Here is a 26,470-nt window from a genome sequence, read left to right on the forward strand (position 1 = left end):
TCATACACAGTTTTCCCAGCAACATTTATTTAAGAGGCTGTCTTTTCTCCATCATATGTTTTTGGTGGCTTTGTTAAAAATTAGGTGGGCGTAGCTGCATGGATTTATATCTGGGTCTTCTATTCTGTTCCACTGGTCTTCACATCATTGTGCCAGTGCCATGCTGTTTTTATTGCTATGGGAGAGAGCATAAGTTTAGAAGTCAGACTTTTTTGCTTAACTCTTGACTCAACTCTCTATGACATTGGGCAAGTCAAGTATTTCTCCAGGCAACAGTTTCCTCATCTGTAAAAGTAGAGGAAATAATTATAACTAGCCTATGTATTTGTTTTGAGAATCTGTACAAAGTTTTAGATAATTTCTGGACTATGAGTAAGCATATTATACATGTTCTTCATGATTATTATTGATTTACTCATCAATCTAACAAAGATCAAATGTGTTCTTCATAATAAGTTCAAGGTTCACATTTTCTTCTGTTTTTTTAAATATTAGCTCATACTGATTTCTATATTTCTTGAATTGCAATTTGATTAACTATGCAATTATTATGCAGCAAACTGTTCTACATTTTTTTAAAGAATAAACGATGTTGGTATAAGTAGAATATGAGTTCCTTGAGGCTAAGGCCCAAAATACTGAAGACCTAGTTGCTAATGAATACAAACTCACTGATTTACAGATTTAACATTAGGGCGAATATGAAACTTCATTTTAAATGGAAAATAATTTCTGTAGACATAATTTTATCTTAAGTATAAAAAATGAAAATATTCAAGGGTAGTTATAATGAGAAAAGGGATACCAGCAACACAGTTTTGGAATTTGATTATCAGATCCTAAAAAGAAACAGACTGAGAAATCAGAGAAAATGTAAAATTTATGCCAACAGTAGAGAAAGCTTATAAGCAGAAGTGTATGCATCATGGAACCCCAAAGAGGCTCACACATTTGCAACATGAAATACATGTACATATATATGTATACATATGGTAATATCTGATAATCTGAAAACTTATTTGTTTAAAAGTTTGTAGAAGAAGCTCTCAATATCCTTCAGGGAAGACTAGAGAGAGATTCATTCCTTGAAAAGTTTGAATAAAGAGACTCTTACAGAGGCTAGAGATAAAAGGGATTTTCATAATGAACAGAGGAATATTATATATATAAAATATATATACATATATGTTTTTGACTTATGTCTTCTCAAAAAATTATCACTGTGTTGCTTTCAAGAATTCCTGAAGTACATACTATACAAAAACAAAGACAGAAGGACAAAACAGAATGACTGTGACAATATTAGAAAATGATAAAGTAATCCCTAGAAGAGAGGATTTCAGGAATAAATAGTACTTCATACTGAAAGAGCAACTGCTAAAGATTAGATCAGGAACTAAGGCATGAGAGGAATAACTCTAAGAGAACACTGAGACTGGGGGACTGTCTGAAATGTTTGAATATATTATGAGGACATTTATACTTTGTACAGAGAGCACATGGAGAGCTAAGAAAATTTAAAATCAAGGGTGATTATTAACTCAAGAAAAGACAAAACAGAATTCATGAAATAAAATGTAATTAAAATACACTGTCATTCAATAACAGATGAAAATTCCATGTCAAAATATTAAAAATACTGATTAATGTTATAACTCAAACTATAATATGGTTATATTAGATTTCAAGAATATGACAAAAAAAGGCATTTGTGTATAATGTGTTGGAGGTTTAGTAACTAAATTCTAATTTTCCACTTTAGGAAGAGAATGATAATACTTGAATATTAAATTCAATAAATATTCCTACATAATTCTGTTATATGGAAATATTAAGATATTTTCCAGAACATGTAACTAAAAAAGTGGATGCCTTAGGGAAACAGAAATACAAGAATGAGAGGAAGTAGCACAGGGACTACAATTTTCATGTATAAAGAGTGGCAGGGCTATTCACATTTCAAATTTTATATAATACAACCTTAAAAACTATATATGAATATATATATATATATAAAACATCTAAACTTTAATAAATTCAGGTGAAAATTATTATGGTAATAAGCAAAAGAAACTATGAACTCTGTCAGGAGGAACTGAAAACATTTCTGGAAAACAAAACAAAACAAAACAATTTACACTGGATAAGACGGCTACTAGCATACACGTCTGTGCTTGCACCATAACTTACCTCATAAATATGGTTATTATGATGTGACCCCATTGAAATCCAAGTATCCTAGAGTCTGACAATTAAACCAGACATGTACACTTAAGTAGATAGACAAAATGCCACAGGAACTTGCTCCAAATAGAAAACATAATTATTTTGTCTTCTGACATTCAGTTTCTCAGAATTTTCTGCCTATGAAAGTTTCTTTTCCAGTAACTGTATTTCTCTGTTCATGCCTGAGGAAAGCTACTTTCTCCCACCAATATTGCACACTAGATAAGAGCAGTAGGTTTTAACTGTGGCACATATGTTGGAAGACGAAACATTGAATTCTAAGTGTTTTATGTAGACCTGCAGCATGCTGTTTGCTAGAAATTGAGAGTCTGGTAAGTGAGTCTTTCAACATTTCAGAGCTAACTTCCTTTTGCCTAAAACAAAATGGCTTTTCACTTCTTACTTAAGACACATTGTTCATTGCAAACCCGAAATTTTTGTCTACCTATTTCAGACTGCCTCCAGCAGAGAAACTAACAAAGCTATTGAATTTTCAAAGTAATGTGGAATTCTAACAGTGATTTTGGCAGCCTCTTCAATGAGGCTATTTTCTGGAGTATGTATTTGTATTTCTGTCTGGAAAAGAAGGAAAACAGGAATGCAAACAATATGAAGGAAAGAATTTAGGGACACAAAGAAAAAACATAAAAATAGGCAAAACTTTAAAGTATATAAAGTTAGTGAAAAGTAGAAAAAAATTTGCTAATACATTTTCACTTCTTATGAGCTATTGGTTCTTCAGAACCAGAGATTAGAAGCATCAATGAATCTGATAAAAAAGAATTGAGAAAAAGTGTATAGAATGGACAGTTTATTTGTAAATATGGAATTGAGTAGTAAAACTTAATTCTACATCAAAGCTTTAGAACTAGAATATGAGCTATTGTCATTACCCTCAGCTCCTTCATATTTTATCTGCAATCACTAGCATATTGAAGTGACAGGTATCTTCTAATAAAGCAGATAGCTATTTATTTGCATCCATTTTTGTTTAAGTTGGGAGGAAAATGCAGGTAGACAGAATCTTGTGTTAGAGATATTTTGTCCTTAGGTTAGAGGAACAAAAGATTCAGGGCCAGCAAAGAAGCAGGAATCATACCCTTAAGCCAAAAAATCTCTTGTTAGGCCAGAGCACTCAAAGAATGGAATCCAGTTTTCTTTTATTGCTCAAACTAAGTAGAAGAAAGAAAGCAGGGTCCTTCTGTAGGCTCAGAGCTAGCTTTGATGGCCTAATCTTCCTCATTTCAGGTTCTCAAGGGTATAGAGTAAGCAATGAAAATAAAAGTGACAAAGGACCAAACAGACTACAGCTAGTTTTATCCTCAGCCAAAAAGAACTACAGCCTCTTGAAGCTTCTTATTTGACTCATTGACAAGTTTGCTGTTGTCTCTGTGGGAACTTGGAACAAATGAAAACTGGAACAGACTACGTGGACCTGGAAACAACAATAAAGCCATATCTCTGCAGTAGTTTCTCAGTCTTCTGAATTATGACCTTCAAATTCCTAAATTTGGTCTTAAATTGGCACCTTGTCCTTGAATCAAACTTTATTTGGAACTATCATATTATTGATTTAACTTCCTTCTACATAGAATATCTATGTAGAAAGTGAGTGAAATAAATGCTCATTGAGACATTATCAAAGAGGTAATGAAGGATGATCTCAATTCCAGTACATAAGGAGACCTAGAATAGAAGAAACTATAGAATTATAAACTATTAATTCTCAAAATCAATTTGAAAAAATTTGTTCAACACATTGTTTTTTGAGAAATAATGTTAGTGACATTAACTACAGTGATATTAAGTTTCTTACAAATAATTCCCTTCCTATTTTAAACACAGATGAAAATGCTAGATAAAAAAAAAAAGAAAGAAACATAACAACCAAACAATGAACTTGTGAGCAAAAGTCCTTGCAAAGGAAATCTTAAGATAGTATAAACAAAAAAAGAGAAAGTTAGAGTGGCCCATAAGGAAAAGGTGCCTTCAGGGTTGGTATTCTGTTTGGGCAAAGGCTTTAGGCTTCCTGCTGAGAAACAATCTGGAAATGTAACCCTTGTCTAAAACCAAGAGCTGTGAAAAGTTCCATACACTAGGTTGGTAATTTATTATAAAAGCATTAGTTTATCTTTACATGAGTGGGATCAGTTCTACACTGGGAAACCACAATTCATGGATGATGGTATGAATAGGTATTGGGAAAAAAATATCTGCAGTATCTAAATAATAAAGCAAGTTTAGTTGAAAAACAACCAAAAAAAAAAAAAAAAACCAAAAAATTATTTGAATCCAGGGAATTCTGTGGGACTCTGGCTAAGGAAACACAAAACTTATGCTCTATAGAATCTTCTGCCACTCAGGAACTATATGAAACACAGAAAGGATGGAAAAACACATGATCTAATTCCAAAACTGATATAAACACTTTTCATGCACTGATTAATTCAATTCCATAAAAATATTATAAGACATGCACATACTAAGAGTCTAAAATTCATTATATTTCTGAAATAACTGTAAAAAGATTTTATTAGAAAGAAGGAAAAAAAAAGCCAGCAGGAAGTCATGGTGAACAAGGAAGATTATAAAATTTATAGAAGAACTTAAGTATTAAACATTAAATATTAAATGAAATCACTAATATGAGGGTCATGATAGGTTAGAAATATAATTTGATAACATAATAACAAAAACATGGAATAGGTAAGGGTTTGGGGGAACATGCCAAAGTTTTTTGTTTTCTTTTCTTTTAGCAGAGAATAGGAAAAAGGGCAGAGGAAGTGATTACATTTACAAATTGTTGGCAAAATATGGTTATTTGTTTTAGTAAGAATCACTTTTGGTAGTGCTGTTACAGAAAAAAAAAAAAACAGTGATAACCGTGGCTTAATAATGAGAATTTATTTCTAATGTTTTCAAATTCTAATGATAAGAAGCTCTCTTCCATCTTGAATCTGTGATCTGTGGAACATGTATCCTAAAAAGTTATTGCTATAGGGAAAAAGAAGTACCCTGTCTTCTAATTCCTCCATCTTGAAACGAAACTAATAATTTCTCATTGACTATTGGCCACAATTGTCTCCAATATAACTACAAGGGAAGCTGGAGATGTACACAAAGGATATTTAGTGAGCCATAAAGTACATATATACAAATATTTACTAAATAATAGAGTGTTCAGTACCCAAACTAATGAAGGATAAATTTAAAATAAACACAGTAATCTCAATATGGTGAAGAAATGTAACAGAGCCAAGGAAAATTATGTTAGATTAAAGTTACAAAATAAGGCTATACAACTAAACATGTCAGAGATCTCAATAAATTTAAACATATTAAATTTTCTCATCAATAGTGAATCTAATTCAAAATATTGATCTGTTTGCTTCTTGCTAAGGACATACCTAAAATATAATTATACAAAGGTTAAAAAGAAGTTTATGAAAGCTAATCAAATAAAATTAAAGTTAATGTAACATTGCTAATATGAGAATATTAGTAACTCTTTTAAGGGAATTGAAGATGTAGCTCAGTGGTAGACCATTTGCCTAAGGTGCAAGACCCAGTATTCAATGCCCAGAACTACAAAAAAACTAAAATGAAAATAATAAAAAAGAAATCTTAATTATCTTAATGATAATAAGGAAGGTACCACGAATATATAATAATCATAACTTTATAACTAGTAAAACAGCAATGAAATTTATGAAATAAAATTTGATAGAACTGTGAACAACAATTGACAAATCCAAAACTACAGGGTGAGATTTAAAATTACATTTCTCGCTTGGTAGAGTGGCTCAAGCTTTATAGAGCCTGCCTAAAATTACAGTTCTCACAATGATACAGAACAGAAAGAAAATATTGAGTAAGGATGTAAAGAATAATGTAAAAGAACAGAAATCACTAACACAATCGGGTTCAGAACCAAATTTTTAGAAAAGGCTAATAGGAATATGCAGGAATTTCTGACCTCCACAGCAGTCTAAACTCAGACAACAGGTCCCTTTTTTTTTTTATTGTTTGTTCATTTATTTATATGTGTATACATCTCTCCCCTCTGCCCCTTGCCCTTCCTGCGCCTCCCCCGCACCCCCCCCACTCTCTCACAATTTTGTTGAAGAGAAAACATAAGAGATAATAAGAAAAATACAGCATTTTTGCAAGCTTGAGATAAAGATAGCTATACAGAGAGTTTCCTGGCATTGCTTCCATGCACAAGTGTATTACAACCTGAACTGATTCATCTCTGCCAGACCTCTTCACTACTTCCCGGTCACCTTCCATAGTGTCCTCTGCCAGTTTAAGATGACTTTATTTGCTCCTCTACAGTGGGCACATCAATAGCTCCCTTCTTAAAATGGTTCCTGGCTACATTCCTTGGTGTTCACTCTGGGGGTGATATAAGATTTTTTTTTCAAGGCTGGGCTATGGTATAGATTTCAGGTTTCTTATTTAAGTTGGTTGTGAATCTGTGAGGACTCTGAAACTTCCCATAGCTAGGATTGCCACCATCTGCGCTGATAGAGTTTGCAGGGACCCTCCTTCACCTTCACTTCTACAAAGATATGAACCCCCTCCCCTGCTGGGATAGCAGATGCTAGGGCATTATGTTTCCCATATTATTATTCTGGCATCCCAGGTCCCTGAATCTCACAAGGCTCCAGTTGCTGTCTTACTGATTTCCAGTGTTCTTCATCAGTCACTCACTTTAAGAAGGAGCTACACACTTGTTCTGATTATTCCTTGTGAGGAGGACATGATGATGCAGACCTCTACTCAGTCATCTTAGATCCTAGGAAAGTCCAATAAAGAAAAAGAATAAACTAAAAACTTGTATTTTCATGTTAAAAAGAAGAAAATACATGGAGTAGTTTGTTTGTCCTCTCCCAAATCCGTGTTGAAATTTAATTGTTGTTATAACAGCATGAAAAAGTGGACCTTTCAGACATGACTAGGTTATGAAGGCCCTGTATCTTGGGTGTGGGCTCATCCTCAAAGAAGCAGGTGCCTTATAAAAGGTAGAGTTTGGTTTCTTTCTCTCTTTCTCCCCCCACCTCTCTCTGGATAGAGAGATAATGATAGCTAGCTAGCTAGCTAGATGGGTAGATATAGATAAAGCCACAGATAAATATCTATCTATAGATATATTCTCTCTTCCAAAATTTGTGTGGAACTACAAAAAACCCTGAATAGCTAAAGCAAACTCGAGAAAGAAAAAAGCTACAAGCATCATACTCCTGATTTCAAATATGTTGAAAAAATATAGTAATCAAAACAGTATGGTACTTGCATAAAAGCAAACACATTGACTAATGGAACAGAACAGAAGGCTTAGTAATATGTCTATGTACATATTGTCACACAATGTTTAAAAATAGCCCATGAACACAAAATGGTGAAAGAGAAGCCTTGTTAGGAAGTGGTGTTTGGGAAACTGGATACCTTCATGCTAACAAGTGAAATTGCTCCTTATACCATGCACCAAAACAAAAGTAAAAATGCAACACAGTTGGTGGACTTGAGTTGATTTTTAACAAGCAATCAGAGAAAAAAATATTCTCTTCCTTTCACATATAAAGGTAACATATTGTTGCCAAATTTTTTCAGCTAACCCAATATTGATAATAAAATTGGACAAGGATTATCCTACTCTATCATGCTACAAATGCTTAGCAAACTACAAATGGATCTAGCTAGTATAAGACATCTGTGAAAACCTGCAAGAAAGGAAAACATAATGACCAGACATCAGAGATATTTCCATTAGTTTGAGAAATAAAATAAGGAAAATTGCTATGTATTCTATACCTTCCATTTTCTCTATCATGGCATTTATCAATAGTAGAAGTCAAGGGTCATGTCATCTTTTCTGTGCCAGAGGGTACAAAAATTGATATTTGGGGTTGCCTAGGAAACTAAGATTTTAAAAGAATGTGGGGACACAGAGATATGAGTCCATGCATGTGGTTACATTTCAAAATATATACATACTCCTGGAGTGTGTAAGCTCAGGATGCAACTCATAGAAATTAAGGAAAAATTATAGATGGATAGCTTAAGAAATGAGCAGAAAACACTGCAGTCTCTTGCTCTGCAAAGCGAAAAGGGTTATAGGTGTGGCTCAAGTGGTAGAGCTCTTGCTTAGCAAGTGCAAAGCCCTGAGCTCAATCCCCAGTATCACAAATAAATAAATGAATAAATAGCCATAGTTCAAAGTAAGGGCAACCCATTAAAAAACCCTCTTAATAAAGCATGCATTGATTTTTATCAACATACTTTTCTAGGACACTGTTTTCTAGCCATTCCTCTTGAAAGAAAATAATATCTACTTTAGCATCTGTAATTTTTATATTCTGTACACCCAACAAAATATCCTAGACATTGTAGAAACAGCAGACCAAATAACAAAAAAAGAGAAAAAATTAAGAACTGAAATAAACAAGAGATCCAAACATTAGGTTAATATATTTGAAGAAAAGGAGGAAATGAAGCATTTTACCAGAAAGCTGAAATATAAGTATATATAAAAAAATCAAATTGAAGTTCTGAAAATAAAAGTACAGTAACTGAAAACAGTACAGCAGAAAAGAAGTTGTGAGTGCAGAACAAGTGATTAAATCTAAACATATTTGTACTTCAACTTAGATACAAAAGAAGGGAGAACAGTATAGAAACACTGTTTGTAGAATTACTGGGTGAAAAAATTCTTAAAACTAAGAATTCACAAATTGTAAAAGCCAAAAGTACACAGAATCACTTTGTTAAGTGCTGGAAGTGATTGTGAACATAGAACCATCAAAACTGTTTTTCAAGATGAAGATGAATATAGGAATTCCCAACACAAATAAAAGCTGATGATTTCAGTTGCAAAAATCCCTTATTGAAAGAAAGACAGCAAAACTTTTAGACATTCAGGCAGAAGAAGAAATATTCACAAACAGAATTACAGTAATGTAAGAAATGTGTATACACTCACAGAAGGGGAAAAATATAAGGGTAGCTCTGAAGATTTATGGGTTTTAAAGTATATGGAATATTGGAATATATAACAACATAAATACTTTGACCATGGAAAGTGGTAAACATAAAATGTGGAGAGTTCTGGCATTGTCTAGCAATAAGCTCATAAATTAGGACCAAATGACAACAACAACAACTGATTAATCAAAACCAAGGCAGGAAAAGAGACAGAAAACAGATTAGAGAGCAGTTGCAACAATTAGGGAATAAAGGGCAAATGGTGAATTTAACTGAAACAGATCAGCAATTTCATTAAATAGAAATGTTACAAATATTTAATATTAAAGATGAAATGCATCTAGTAACAGAAAAGAGAAAAAAAAAAATCTATGCTCCCCAAAAAGACACATTTTCAGTATTAGGGCTATAGAAAATATTGAAGTGAAGAGATGTGAAAGATATATGGCATAAATATTCGTCAACAAATATGTTGTCTTTAAAGTTGAGATGAAAGGGATATTTTGCAATGATAAAACAATCAATATAATAAGAAGTGATATCAATCCAAAATGTTTAGATGCATAATAAAAACTGACAGACCTACAGATAGAAATAGGCTTATGAAAATTGTTGGAGGTTTTAAGATAATTTTCTCAGAATCTGATAGGTAGAACGTATAGATGTGGAAGAATAGAGACATTAATACATTAAACTGAAATGTAGGGAATGTAGCAAATTGCTGAATTCACATATTTAATGTCAAAATTAAATACTATAATGAACATAAATTAAATTTCAACAATTTCAAGAATTAAAACCATACAGAATATGTTATCTGTCCACTTTGGAGTTAGCTTAGAAATCATTTAGAAAATGAAAACCAATAAGTACCAACTGTTTGGACATTATGTAATAGCTTTCTAAATAACCTATGAGTTGAAAAAAAACTAATGAAAATTATAACACATTTGACCTGAGTGACAAAAACAATACAAGATATCAAGATTTATATCAATCAAATTTAGTGCAGTGCTTAGAAAATAATTTAGAGTCATAAAAGCCTGCAACAGAAGAGGAAAAAGGTTTAAAATCAATGACAAGTTTTCAATCTAGAAACTATAAGGAAAAAATAGTGATGAATTCCCCAAAGAAGTAGAAAGATGGGAGTGGTTAAAATAAGAGCAGAAATTAAAGAACAATACACAAATATGTTTTCTATTAAAACATAATTAAACATGTTTTTCAAAAAAACAATTAGTAAAGCCAGTACAAAACATATCAAGGAAAAAAGAGAAACCAACAATAATAATTACACTTGTTCCAAAAAGGACAATTGTATAAAATATATAAATTCTTTGAAGACCAAAACTTATCAAGTTGTATACAAGAAAAAACAGAACATGTAATTAGTTCTATATCTGTTGAAACACATTGATCTTATGCACATACTTGTAGAGTGGTATATGTATATAGGTTTGTGCATATATGTATAGGTATCTCTCTCTCTATATATATATATATGATACTGTATTTCCCAACACATTTACGAGAACAGTATAATCTTGATTTAAACAACTAACAAGGACATTGCAGTAAAGCAAAATTACATATGAATATCTCCTGAATATAGACACAAACCACTTAATCCACAAAAAGGATCGTGCATTACAAGGAAGCCAAGTTTATTTCTGTGGAGTCAGCAGCCTACCTGTTCTAAGGCAGCAGTGTAGTTTGTCTACAGATCAAAGAAAAAACCGGGAGGAAGCATGGGAGATGGAAAGTTTATTGAGACTTACTAACAGGGAAGTTCCACTAAGAATGAGGATACTTCCAGTAACAGCACTCCTTGGAAAGCTGAAGGCAGTGGGGCTGACTGACAGTACCACTTACCATCTCCACAGTGTGCCACACTCTTTATGGCAGGAAGAGGGGTTTTATAAATTAGACCAGGTAAGCATTGACTCATCTATTTATTTATTCATGGCAGTACTAGGGTTTGAACTCAAGGCCTTGCGTTTGCTAGGAAACGGTCCCCATGCCATTTTTTGAACCTTGTCCCCAGCCATTTTTACTTTTTTTTTTTTTTTCAGGCAGGGTCTCACATTTTTGTCTGGGTCCAGCCTCAGACTCCTACCTATGCTTTCTGCATAACTGGGATCACAGGCATATACCACCATACCTGGCTTGTTAGTTGAGATAGAGTCTCACTAACTTTTTGCCTGCCTGGCCTTGAAGTGTGATCTTCCTGATCTCTACCTCCTGAATAGCTGGGAATAGATACGAGCTACTGGTACTGGCCTTAAAGCCACTAGTGTTTTAAATAGCTTAAGCTATTTAAAATTCTAGATGATCCTGTAGCCATTTCCACCCAGGCCAGAGGGGAAGAGCTTCCCCTGGTAGCCCAGCAGAAGACATGTGACTGGTGCAAACACAGTTCTTCATTTGAATGAGACTGCGGTGATTGCTTCAAGTACATCCCTTCATTTGCACAGGGCCTGCTAATGATTGCTGCAGACACAGATTTGGTGTAAACACTCTGGCCACACTTCTTTTCTGGCTATATAAGCAATAAAAGGCTTCTCTTGAGTGGTCTTTTCTTGCCTTCTTTGGAACTTTATCATTTGTAGAGTGGGCTGAGTTGGTAACCTTAAGAAAGAATTGTGGAAGAGGCAACAGCAATAGCAAAGATGGCAACAGTCCCTGCCCCAGTGGTACCAGCGGCACAGTAGAACGAAGAGTGCAGCTAAAGTGTTCCAGAAAGTTGCTGAGTCAGAAACAATGAGTAACAATGACAGATGACAGAAACAGCGTGGGCTGTGAAAAACTAAAAACAAGACACTGTGGCCCCTTCTCTTTGCAAGGGTTCCAGACAACTGCCAAGTGTTATGGGCCAAGGTCTCAGACACCGTATGCACAAGAGCTGAAACACCTACTGCTGTGGGACTAGGATCCCAGCACTTCAAGCCTGTACAAGAGCTGTGACCCTAGAAGGCACGACGGCTGCTGCTTGCTGCTGACCGTCCAGGATAATAATAGCTACCAATGCCTGTACTACTGGTGGGAAAAGCCCAGAGTTCCTAGAAGTATAATTATCTGACTTCTAAAAGCCTGGAGCAATAGGCCTCTAGCTCTCAGAACTCAGAACTGTGAGCCTTTGGTTCTGCCAGTCAAACCCCTAGAGTTGGCACTCACAGGCCCAGGACTGCCAGTGTTAGAAGAGTTTCTCTCTTACCTATGATTTCTGTCTGGGTAAAGCAAATGGATCCCAGTCAGCTGGTTGATGACAATAGCACCACCATGTATCAGTGTAGTAAAACCATGTAATTTGGAAAAATAGCACTGTAGTATGACTATAAAGCAATTAAATTTTACACATGATTGTTCAGAACTTAAATTGATACAAACCTTTAGAAAAATGGCTTTGCAGAATCTGCTAAAGTTTAAAAGATATGCAAAACTTTTGTCTTATAAATGCTACTTCTAGCAATTTACTCAATATAAATGTGTAATTATGTGATTGTAAAAGCATACAAAAATGTTCTTAGTAGCTTTAGTCATAATGGTCACAAGTTCGAAACAAGATCAGTATTTACCAACAAATTGCATACCATGGCACTTTTCTTAAAATTAAATATTATAAAACAATGAAAAATGATGATTAACTTTACACACAATATGAAAAAAAATGTCAGACTGAAAGGAGAAAACACTAAAGAACATATAATATAAGGAGCTGGCAGTGGCTAAGTGGTAAAACACCTGCCTAGTAAGCATGAGGACCTGAGGTCAAACCCCAGTACTGCCTTGAAAAAAAAAAAGGAACATGGAATGTATAGTTCTATTTCTTTTATGTTCCAAAGCAGGTAAGCAATAGATGATCATTCTCCCAAATAGAAATACTCATTTAAGAGCATACACTGTTAATTTTAATTTAAGATGAGACTCTTACTGAGGGTAAGTCTGGGGTGAAAAAACTGGTCATATGTTTCAGCTTCATCTTAATGAAGTCTATATATTTCTGTATATATTTTAAATATTCATTAAGCTGCACAGTAAATTTGTGAACTGCTTGTAAATTAAATTTCAATAATAGTTAAAGAAAATGGATCAGCCTATAATATTTATATGCAAAAATAGCCAGTTTAAATATATGAAAGAACAGTAAGGTTTAATAAAATGTACAAAAATGTGTAAAGAAAATTAGTAGAGTGTAGAAAAAAGTTGTTTGACTACCCAATAGCTTTCCAAATCCATTTCCAATTTATGTTTATGTTTGTAATATCTTACACCAATTAGACTGGCAAAAACCAAATCAAATAAAAATTCTCAGTGTTAACGAGCATTTGAAAAGCTTCGAATCTCATAAACATTTTATGGCAATTTAAATATATTTAGCCACATTGGAGAGTAAATTAGGAATTTCAAGTAAATTTAAAATACACATATGATGTAGTTCAGAAATTAAAATTCTGAGAGTATAGCCTAGAGAAACTCTTGTAAATATGCCCAAGAGAAATTTAAAATATTTGCTTAGAATAGCATCATTTAAAATGATAAAATTTGGAATTTTATACAAAATTTATCCACAGATATCTAAATGGGTAAATAAAATGTAAAACACTATCAATATTACATTATAAGCAGGTAAGATCAATGAGCCAGACCCATATGTTTCACCATGAACAATCTGAAAATAATAAGTTTAACTATGAAAGCAAGTTAAAAAAAGGTATTACAAGCATGTTATTATTGATATCATACTATATATTATTTTATAATACATACATCAGAAAGAAAAGTATATTTAAAAAAGATAAGACATCTCTCAAATCACAGAAAGTATAATAGTTATCTGTCATTTTTTATGTTTAAGAGTAGGAAGGAAAAGAAACACAATAGAAGCGACCATTTAAAAAAATATATATATATATGCATATTATATCTCCTTGTATATGTATATATATTTTTTCCAGGGGTACTGGTGTTTGAACTCAGGGATTTGCACTTGCTAAGCAGGCATTCTACCAATTAAGCCACGCCTCCAGTATTTTTTGAGATAAGGTCTTACCTTATGTTCAGACTGGCTGTACTGCAATCCTCCTATTTACCTTTCCTGAAACAGCTAAGATGACTAATGTGTGCCACCGTGCCCACACATGAGGTGGGTCTTGCAAGCATTTTTGCCTTGGATTGAACCATGATCCCCTGTATCTCCATTTTGATTGACTAGGTTGACAGATGTAAGCCACCTGTGTCTGGCTAAATATTTGTAATACTTACTTTATAAGCTCACTAGGGCCTAGGGGAAGAGGGATCCATATATTCAGTATTAGTAACACTATTTTTTTAAATACAAAAATGAATAGAATTAGAAAGTATAAAATATGCCCCCATAATAGCACTAAACATTTTGAGAATCTGCCAAAGTGCATGTGTCCAGCAGATTTAAGACAGAGACAAAAAGGTAAACCAAACATTAGCTACCTATGTACACCATATCTTTCTACTTTGTGTATTTCCTGACCCTGTTGTGATCTATGGTACCTCCCCACACCCCTAGACCCATTTCTGACCTGATATGTGACATCTCCATATCGTTCATGCTTGCTTTAGCCTAAATTTCCAGCCTAATCCTGAAATCTTTTCCCAGTAGAACACAGCTATACATGCACTTTCACAGTGCATACAAGCTGTGGAGGAATGAAGCAAACCAAAAAGTGTACAGTAACCTCTATGTTATAGACCACAGTGACATGGAAAATAAAGAATAAAGAGGCCTTAAGCCTCTTCCATAATTCTCTCCAACCAATTATTCTGTGTCTAACATATTACTCAGAGATGTCCTCAAATCCAACATGGTTCTAATGATTGATTTCTCCCTCTCTGTTCTGATGCTTTTCAAAATGTTGGGGTCAAATCCTCTATCTACTACCTGACAGGGTGCATGAAGGCAACTCATCAGTTATTACCCTTGAATTCATTCAAATCACAACTTGTTATTTTACCATTTAACCATTTCATAATATTTCATTACTCAGTTCTTAGACATTTTCTTCTATATCACACCAGCTATGGTTCTTACATAAAATAGTATTTTCATGATACTTACTTTATTAATTTGTAATGAAACATGAATTTCCTGTTCAGAAAGTTTTATACATAATTTTCCAGTGAGATGCATTTATTGATTTCTTATGTCGTGCTCAACATTATTCATAGGATTGGCACCGTGAGAAAGAATGGTAAGAGTAGATTCCTTGCCAACAATGGGGCAGTGTAATTAGGGATCCAAGAAACACACACAGGAAATTACTGATGCCAAAAAGATATGAAATAAAATATGGCACAAGAAATAAATCTGGAAACTTCCTTGATGTACTATTTTTCTTCTTTTTGAATGCTTTGGCACTCAGTTCAAACAGAAAAGGAATTCTTCAGGAAGACTGTTGGATTTCACTTCAGTCCAATGACTCCATTCTCAGGACAAATGTTTCCCAAGTCCAAAACACTCAAGTCTAATAAGCAGTTTCATAAATATGTTTTATTTTTCTTTGTTAACTATAATATTACAAGGAGACCATAAGCTCCTTCAGGGCACAAAATATAAATTATATTCCTTTGTCAATCTTGTAAACACCTAAAAAAGTACTGAGTAAAAGTAACTGCATGAAAGAATGTTTTACTGAGAATTGGTATAAGTTTTTGTATCCCTCGCTACTTTAGGAAATTTTGGCTGATAGCAGCCCCTCTGCTTTTATAAGTTCCTCTATGTTGGAATAAAGACAAAATGTTGTGATTTCAAAGAATTGGAAAGAGAAATTTTAAACCTTTCCTGTGGGAAAAACCTGGGCAAAACGTTATTCTTATAATCCATTCCAGCTTTTTGATTCTCTGATTCTCTGATTTATGATCTCATTTACAAGTGATGTTGAAAATAAATCTTTTCTTACTTTCCATGGCTCCTTTGTTGCACTCTCCCACTCTTGGCTATTATTTATTAACTTAGTGACTACATTATTTACAGTAACTGAAAAACACAGTTGAAGATTTTATGAGAAGTTACATTTACAGAATTTTCCTTTCTACTGATTAAATGGAAGAGTTTGGTAATAGTTTCTGCCACACAGGAAGTCCAAGATGTCCCCTGGAAGTAAAATCTGGGTAAATTATAACTGTAATCATTCTGGTTTGTTTCTACCTTGTGCCATAATACTTTTTTTTTTAAATAAATATTGGAAACTAGCACTAGAAGTATACTTTCAACTAAATTATCAGTAAAGGGTTTTTAAAGATTTTCATTCTTATTGTTTGGGTATGGACCTAACAAATGGAAAAAAAATAGTTAATTTTGAGTAACTAAGGGTTTTATATAAAACGAGTTGATTAAGAAAACACAAGTAGTCCAAACCTGACAAGAACTGCAGAATATTAGAAGCATAATTTTAAGCTTTTAATTCAGTCAGAATTTAATTCATTTTATTAAAAAATATTTCTCTCTCTAAAAAAACTATTCCTTCAGAAATGATTCTCACAAATAATATATCATTTTTTTACTTGTTAACATATTTGCTTTTAACTGTTCTCAAATTATTTCCCTGTTAGGTTTTCTATCATTACTAACTTCTTTGTATACATATTTGTCTTTTAATGTCTTTTATGAACAGTTCTTTATTTCTGGTGGTTGGTGAAGAATGACTGCATAATTCATTTCTGAATAGGTGAAACAACATAAAAACCTTTTGAAGCAGGTGCCTCTACTTGCTTACAGCTCTGTTGAATCATATTTTTGTTTGGAACCTCAGGAGAAATGGTAACTTAGCATGATAAAAATTATTAACTCCTGCAACTATAAAGAAAACACAGCTTCTACTCCAGACTTGTCCTAGTATTACTAATCATGAAACCAACACATTTCAAAGACATCGATGCTTCCTTTTGAGATGTATCTTGAGATCAGAGGATGAAAAAGAGTCCTCCATAAATATGCATCACTACAGCTGTTTGATTTATACATTATGCAGAAACATTAAGAAAACTGAGTTGTGTGTAACATCGCAATAAAAGTATATCCCACACAAAAGAGAGCAAAACATCCATTTCAAAAAGAATCAGGTGAAGCATTTTAGTCTCCCATGAAAACTGAAGAAGGTGAAGTCCTTGCAGCACAGCATTTAAAAATGTATTTAAATCATTAAGAAGCTACCCACTCCTGTTTACTTAATCCTCAATATACTCTTTAGTTTTTTCTACTACAAAATTTGGTTTTCAAACCATGGGAAATTTTACTTTCTTATCAAGATGTAAATTCAAATTGGGCTGTCAGGATGGAGCTTTAGCTTCTAATCTACTTTGTAGGTAGAATAACGCTCCATCCTCTAGAGGACAGTCTCTCATGGAGGCACATGTTTCTTGATGCAGAAACCTACCCTTCACCTTTAGGTCTCTCCCACCTTTCAATATCCAGGGAGGGCTTTGACAATATATGATAATAGATCTTGTGCAATTGCTGCAATCTGAGTAGATCCTTTGAGTGAGAACTCCTAGGAGTTCAGGAATTTTTGAAGAAAATTTCCAAACAAAATATGAGGAAATCCAAAATGAGTTTATTTTGACATGTCTTTATTTTTCTTCTTTCTTACTTGTTACATTTGAACACTAAAGTTGAGGTTGTTACTAGAACATGAATTTGCAGCCTTATATTCTACTTTAAAAATAGTAAAGAGAACATGTAATAAAAGAATAAGTTAATGTTCCTATGGTACATTTATATTTTCACTACTACAGCCCTTGAATCTTAACTTTCCTTAGACTATGGGAGAAATATCTATACATTAAAAAAGAAAAGAAAAAGTAATTACGATACGATTAGGTATTTTCCTAATTTTATATAGAGTTTCTAGAAGACATGTTTCCCCAAATGTGCTAAAAAATAGTCTGGTACTAAAAGGCAGAGAGGTTAAATATGGATAAATGTGAAATGTCCTACTTTATCCTATGGATTTAATTGACTGAGCTCATTTTGGGAGTGTTTTCTATTGACCAGAAACTTAGCTCATTAGACCAACTTGCAAAATGACCTTTGAAGAGAAAGGGTTTTCAACACATTTGTTCAGATTTCATATGATTAAGAATGGTGCCATTTAAAACTAAGTATAATAATTTATTATAATATACAGCAGGCATCATTTGAACATAATACATGGGATTTCAATTTCAGGCACTGTTGATAAGGCACTTCAGCTTCAATTACTCTAGATTTAAATCAAATATACCAAATTCTTTGCAGAGATTTCCTTCAAAGCCAATTTAATGTCACCATTTAAATTCAAATATTCCATACTTTTTATGTTGAAGTAATAATAACATACTAGGGGTTTTTTTAATAAAAAATTTAAGTCCCACATATTAACTTTAGTTCTGGAAGTCCATGCATTGTTATTAAGTCTAAGTCTTCATTTGGCTGTGTAGTTAGCAGAAACATTCATTTTACATACTGTGTTTAATTTCCTATGAGTTCTGGCTTATTCTATTCTAAGTAATAATGGCTAAACAAAACCCAACTAAGTTCAGGTTGAGAATAAACTGAATATGTTCTACAAAAAAATTAAAATAGTAAGAACAAAACTGATAGGAAGTACAAGTATTTGATGTTATTACATATAACCTCCATTTTTTGGTAAATTACCCCCCAAAATAAAATTAGGAGTTTCAAAGACCTATTTCATGACTCTGCTTATATCAGAATACTTGGGAAAGTGAGGACAAATGCTGTAGTTTGACTATATGCATTCTGCCCCTGGAATGACATTTTGGAAGATGGGGTCTTGCCCTTTATTCCCCAAGCAGGTCTCAGACTGTGACCCCCCTACTTACACCTCCAGAGTAACTAACTGAGATTATAGACGTGACCCACCATACTTTCCTTGCTGTTGAAGGTCTTGCTTACTTTTTACCTGGACTCAGCCACAAATACTCTCAATGTCCATTTCCCAAGTATCTGGGGACAAGTAACCCAGAACCCACCCTCTAGAATTATAAATTTAAATGTCTTCTTTGGAAATTTTTCTGTTGGATTTTGAATTAAAACTTAACCTGTGAAATCTTTCTGGAGATTTTTGAGAAGTATGTGTGCTGGCATATTACAGTATATAGGCTTATGTTTCATGTCTGTACATATGGTTAAAATTCTAATAATGTACTTGTCAGACCCTTTATTAATGGTATGTACAAACTAAGTGAAATTTCACATCTAGCTAAACATTGCTTCCAGTATTAAAAACATCTCTCTGTATTTCCCTGTATCATTTCAACTGTTTTCCATGCATCCTTATCACTCTGCTGCGTAAAAGTTCCCCTCCTTTACTATTACAACATCATGATAAATAGTTTGGGCTTTAAATTCAGACCATGAATGAACAAATTTGGGTGCTACTATTATCTACTGTGTGATCCTGGAGAATTTAGTCAAGGGAAATATGCCTTGATTTCCTGTCTCTGAAAAGGTAATAACTAGAGAACTTGTTCCATAGAAATGGATTGGAGCAGAGAATGACATACAGAAAAGGCTTAACAGATGTTGCTTTAGTTACTGTTTTCATTGCCTTAGTGGGTAAACTCACTTATCCCAGCATTCAATCAGAGTGAAATGTATTTCCTCTTAGATTCCTGTGCATCATTCTCACAATTAATTAGATATCATTCATCCAAATGATTCAGAATCTTAAAATATAATTTAAAATTGATTGTTTGAAAGGGCACCTTTAATTCTAGTATGAGATAATCTCAATGAAATAGAAAATTGGCAGGTATAATTTGCACTTTTTAATTAGAAAGAGAAAAATTCCTTTCACTTTATTTTTAAATTTTCATTTATAGTTTATTATTATTGTTTGCTTTTTTAAAAATGGAGAAATTGAAGTAATCAAACAGATGGAAGGCCATATGGGAGGTTACCCAATGCTCAGTTAAATTTTGTTTTGTAATTTAAAATAGTTTTATAACTCATGAAATAATTAGCACTAGTATGCTTTATAAGTACTATCAAAAGACTATAAGTGTGCATGCTTTCTGCTGAAACCTAGTTAGATGTTCCCGTGCATTCAAAGTGTTGTTATATAAAAATACAATGTTTCAGAACTTTTGTGGATAAATAAAAGGCATTTTCAAAGGTTAATAGGCCAGCTTTTAGATATAACACCAGGATGTTTTACATTTTGATTTTTCAGATTCTAACATCAACACATATAAATTGATTTCAGAACTGAAACTTGAAATATTCAGAAATAAAAATCACCTTCTTACTTGCAGAATACTTAGCAGGTCCTCAGCCACATTGCTTGCTTCCTGCTAACAGGTTCATAAAGATACAAGCTTGATATGCACAAGGCCTGAGGATCAGATTTGCCCATAGGAAACCTTAAGAAGTGGTATTACACTGCAGGTAATTCAACACCAGTCTTTCTACTACTCTTATCTTTGCATGAATAATGAGAAAAGTTGAGGTGTCTCTCTTTTCCTATGATCAAATCTCAGTCTTTTTTCTTCACCTTTAATTTGTTTCTCTATTGATAACTGGCCCAGGGCCTTAACATCTTCCATTTAACTTTTTACTATTCTCCAGCTCCTGACATAAATGAACTCAGGACATTTTAACTCTTTGCTGCTAGGCCTCTGAGCAATCCAGCACCATTCTTCCTAGTTATTCTCATATCTTTAGTTTACAGATTCCCATTATTAAACTCTGTGTTACACAACTTGCACTATCTGTCCTCTTTGACTTGCTTGTTACACATATTATTCACCATGTTCATCCTTATAATAGTCTGCTCATTGTGTACATCTAATAAGGAAGTCAGACTTTTACTGAGCAATTATTATATACTAGGCACCATTTTAAACATTTCATTTACCTTAAATTATTTAATCAAATCTCAATTCTACTGAGCTACAATTTGTTTCTCAATTTTATATGTTGAGAAAATGGACTAACAGAAATAAAGTGTCACTGCCATGCTCAAAATGCCTGCATACAGCGAGACTGAAATTTGAATCCATGTCTGACCACAAGCCTATGCACTTAACTGCTCCCCTGGTACATCCTCCATAGACAGATTTTCTGCTGTTCTCCCTGCCTTCCTTCCTTCCTTCCTTCCTTGGGTTCAAACTCTGGGCCTTACATTTGTTAGACAGATGCTTTTCTCCCTTCCTCCCTCCCTCCCTTCCTTCTCTTCCTCTCTTCCTTTCTTTCTTCCTTCTTTCCTTTCCTTTGGTTTGAACTCTGGGCCTTACACTTGCTAGGCAGGTGCTCTACGATTGTTCCCAGCCCTTTTATGCTTCATTTATTTTTTAGATAGGGTCTTATGGTTTTTTTCCCAGGGCCAGCTTCAGACTGGGATCCTCCTACCTAAACCTCCTGCATAGCTGGGATTATGTGTGTAACCCACCATGCCTGGCTCATTTGTTACAATTACATATCACAAACTTTTGCCCAGGCTGTCTATGAACTATGACTTTCCTGATCTCTGCCTCCCAAGTAGCTGGGATTACATTTCTTTCTTTTTTGACATCTCTCACTCCCTTGTGAAAATGCACATTTTTCCAAAGTCCAAAGATAAACCTGAATGTATCCATAAGTAGGAATGTGTCTTGTCCTTAATTCAACAGTTCAGTTGCCTTATTTTAAATGAGAAGCCTGTCACCTGTTTTCAAACAGGGTTAATTATCAGCACATAAGTTTTCTAGCACTAAAGGTAGTACATGTCAATGTCAAGACTAAATACCTATTCATTTATACACATGAGTTTTCTATTTGTATTTTAAAAATATTTTTGAACAAATAAATTAAGGTTTTTTAACTCTTATTTTTATTTAATTTTGGAGTTACATATCAATAAATGATACATCAAACCTTGCTTATTAAATGAAATCTGCCAAGCCTGTTTTTGTTGCTGGTGGTCTTTTTTTTGTGTATGAGACTGGGGATTTGAATTCAGGGTTCCAGAAGTTCTACTGTTTGAACCACTTCTCAGTCCATTTTTTGCTCAGGTTATTTTGAAGATGGGGTCTTGCAAATCATTTGCTCAAACTTCCTCAAACCATGATTCTCACAATCTTAGCACCCTGAATAGCTAAGATTACAGGCATGAGCCCCAGGTGTTCTGCAGTCAATTGTTTTATGAAACACTATCTTCTGAGAGGTCCCAGGGCACAAGTTACTGTTCTGGTGATGTTTCATGGATTCTTCTTGATTTTGGAGAAGACATTATCATTTTATGATATTCCAAAGGTAAACAGCAGTTGACCAATGTTTTAATCTGCCTACAACAAATGATGAGAGATGGGGTAGCATAATTAATAAAAATACATTCCACAAAGTTCTGGAGCTATGAAGTTTAGGAACATGGTACCAACAGAAGTATCTGATGATGCTGGCTCCCTGATGTCCAGTGGGCTTTCTTTTTGTTGCCCTCACATGATGGAGAAAAAAAAAAAGCAAGTTCTCTTGTCTCTTCTTGCAAGACCACCATTTCCAACACGAGGGCTCCACTTTCATGAATGAACTATCTACCAAAGGGCTCATCTCCAAATGCTTTCACCTTAGGGATTAGGGATTCAACACATTATTTTTTGGTGGGAGGCATGAGCATTTAATTTACAGCAGCCAATATCTTTGTTGTATTTCCCACAGATAATATATTGGATGTGGAATAAGCCAATTATTTGTGTCATGTAACAAAGTTGACTAATTTCCCTTTGGAGGTCATTGGAAATGGAAGGTGATGAAATGGGATACTTGGGGCTGTCAGGAAAGATACCAATGTCAGAGTTAAAATCCTTGAGTTCAAGTATGTATTCTGCCATTGATAGAATAATGTTCTGAAAGTTATTTAGCCAATATAAAATGAGACAATGGAACTAAACTAATTCAGAAGCCTTTCTAACATGGAATTGCATATTCTTTATAAAATAAACAGTAGACAGCAATCTTAATAACATGTAATCAAAAATGTTCTACATCTAAATGTTGACTATTAATATGATTTCCCCATTTATACATGCTTTAAGAATATTTCCAATTAAAGTTTTTTCTATGTGAGTATTTAATCATATTTATTAATTGTATTATTTCAAAAAACAGTTACTTCTGGTGGTACTGGAGTTTGAACTCAGGGCTTCATATTTGTTAGGCAGGTACTTCACCACTTGAGCCACACCCTAAGCCTTTTATTGTATTACTTCAAAATAAAAAATATATGGCTATTTATGTAAAGAGAAACTATAGTTGGAGATTTTCAAAAATCTATGGGCAAAACCATTTCAATGTAAACAAATATAAATATAAATGACCAAACTGAAACCACATGAGAAAGAGTAAGTCAAGTATTAGAAGGGAATTTGAAAAGGTGAGAGATTAAAACTGGATTGGATGAGAATGAAAAGTTCCCATTCATGAAAGCACATACCTTAGATAAGTCACGTTGGTAGTCTGGCATCAAATGATAATCAGTAGTCTGTGGCTGAATGGACATGGTGCTCTATCCATCTCCATAGAGACACAGACATGTTGCACTGATTAACTGAGCAGGGAGTCATCTTTCCATAATTTAGATCCTCCAAAATTATACTCTCAAATTCAGGGATTTATGCACCATTTAATTCTAAATGGTCCATTCAGAAGAAGGAAAAACAAATGAGTATCAATTTAACTGAGAAATGTAACCACACTAACTTTGAAAATCACCAGTGGCAGCTCTAAAATTCTATAGTTCTAATATTCAGCCTGGGGAGAACAATATAGAAATAGATCAATAAAATGGAACTGCAAGTTCAAGATTACACAAAGTACATAAATATAAACATTTATAGTTTAGCAAAAACATCAAACTTATCAGTCAAGGGTTAAAATCTTCATAGAAAGGAAATTTCAAGATTGATATAAAAATCTACTTTCGAAAGTTAAGATGCTATTTATAGTTGCTGTATGGGGCAGATGGTTCTATAGCCTTTATTTAGCAATGAGGCTCACAAGTCAAAATCCAGACACAACTCTAAGCCTATTTTTGACAGCCCATTTTTTTGTTTTCCAACTCTTAATTAGGCATAAAATTTTAACTTGGAGATTAATTTGTAAATGATATTACCATCTTTTGGGACACTTAAGTAAGGAAATGAAGAATGGCATGTGTTCGAGCTTTAATTACAATCTATATCTTCTTATTCCATTGAAATCCAGTGAGACTTGGGATATAGCATTCAACACCAGAAAATAAACTTTCAAGTACTAGCTTAGTTACTAAGTTGTATCATGAGCCAGTAAACTGCTTTTCCAGATGATCTCAGATTACAAAAATATGGCTCTATAATGTTCAATGATGTCAATATTTCCATTCAGTAATAGAAATGACATCTACTCATATTTCAAAGAACAGAAACAAACCTTATGCTTATTTGGTTAGCATGGCAGGGCTGTGTTTCAAAGCAGAGATTTTATCTGGAAACCTAATGACATACATGTTTCTTTCCACCTTATTACAGTATTTTCCTCTTATAAGTCCATTATTTATGATCTGTCTGTCTACTCTGAAAAATTCAGTAATGTTTCTTGAAGGATATTTTTTCCTTCAGGATGAAGGTTGAGGGAATAAATAATACTATGCCACCAGTATGAGCACACTAGCACTTTATTTCAGAAATCGGTGTCTGAGTTTCCATCTGTGTCTAAGTTGTAAATGGACTTATAATGTCCTTTAACCAAATAATCCTAAGGATACTGAGATTTCTAATGCACATAACTTAATGTCTTGTATATAATAATTCTGAAAGTTGTGCCAGCTTCTTTCTTCCTTTTAGTATGTCCCGGTATGTACCCTTTTAAGCAAGAGCACTATACCTCCCAAGAATGGCATTTTTAAAAAAACAGCTACTTTTTAAATTTGCAGAAAACATGCAAAATTTTGACAAGGCTTTCTTTGATAACTTTTGATGTTCTTTAAACATAAATCTTTTATTTATTTGTTTGTTTGTTTAGTTATTTACTTATGATGATACTGGGGTTTGAACTCAGGCCCTCCAGTGTGATAGGCAAGCACTCTACAACTTGAACCACACCCTCAGCCCTTTTGTCTGCTTTAGTTATTTTTCAGATATGGTCTTGCACTTTTTTTGTCCAGGGCTCACATCAGACAGCAATCCTCCTACCTATGCCTCCTGCATAGCTGGGATTATGGAATGCACTACCAATCTTGGCTTATTTTTTGAGAGGGTATCTTACTATATTTTTGCTCAGACTGGCCTCAAACCATAATCTTCCCAATCTTCACCTCCAGAGTAGCTGGGATTACAGCTGTGTACCACTACACTTGGCCTAAAGCTTTCCATTTTAAATGTTTCTATGTACAATGAATTTAGTATGGATTGAGAGTTCTATCTTTGTAGGTCCATTGCAGGAAAGGAGAAGATGATTGAGGGTCGAGGAGCTGAGTTTGAAATGAGATTATTGAGTGGAATATGGAATTCCAGATTTGAAGAGGGGTTGTATTTGTTTAAAAGTTTGGATCTAGGAAAGAGGGCTGAGAGAATTTGATTAGGTTACAGAGCCATTTAAGTTAGAAGAGATACAATGCCTACACTTTTTTCCAATAATATGTTGGGTTGCTACTGAAAAATAATGTGAATCATGCTTGCAATTATATTTCTTTTTATTTCAATTTATGTATGGCTTGCTCATGCTTGAACAGACTTGATTTTAAATCCATCTTCAGAGGCATAAGTGGATGCATTAACTTATTTTTCTTTTATTAACAATGGGCTTGTTCTGGCACTGGCATATATATTTCCTGTGTTATTTCTCCTTTGATGATGATGATGGTTAGAAGGGCTATCATCAAAATCATTATTGATTACCAGGCATGGGGCTAAGTGTTAGTAAACATTTGATAATACCCCTGAACAGCTAACTGCCTAAAGCATAAAAATAAACAGATAAGTAAAATATATTAAAATTTTTGCTTTGATCAATCTTGTGGTACAAAGAATGATTTCTCCAGGGTGAAAGACATTGACTGAGGTTCTAAAGGAGGATTCAATGCTGTCCCAGGGAAGAGGTAAAGACAAGTATACTAAGGAAATGGAGTGACTTGAAGAAAGACCCAACAGAAAGGAACATTATCACAAGTTTTATTAAACTGCAAGCAATTCAATTTACCTAGAATTCGAGTTCCAGTAGAGACATGAAAAGAGGTGATACTGATGGAGGAAAAACAGGAAATTTTCCTTTTTA

Source organism: Castor canadensis, chromosome 12 (assembly GCF_047511655.1).
Source record: "Castor canadensis chromosome 12, mCasCan1.hap1v2, whole genome shotgun sequence".
In the NCBI taxonomy this organism is placed as follows: Eukaryota; Metazoa; Chordata; class Mammalia; order Rodentia; family Castoridae; genus Castor; species Castor canadensis.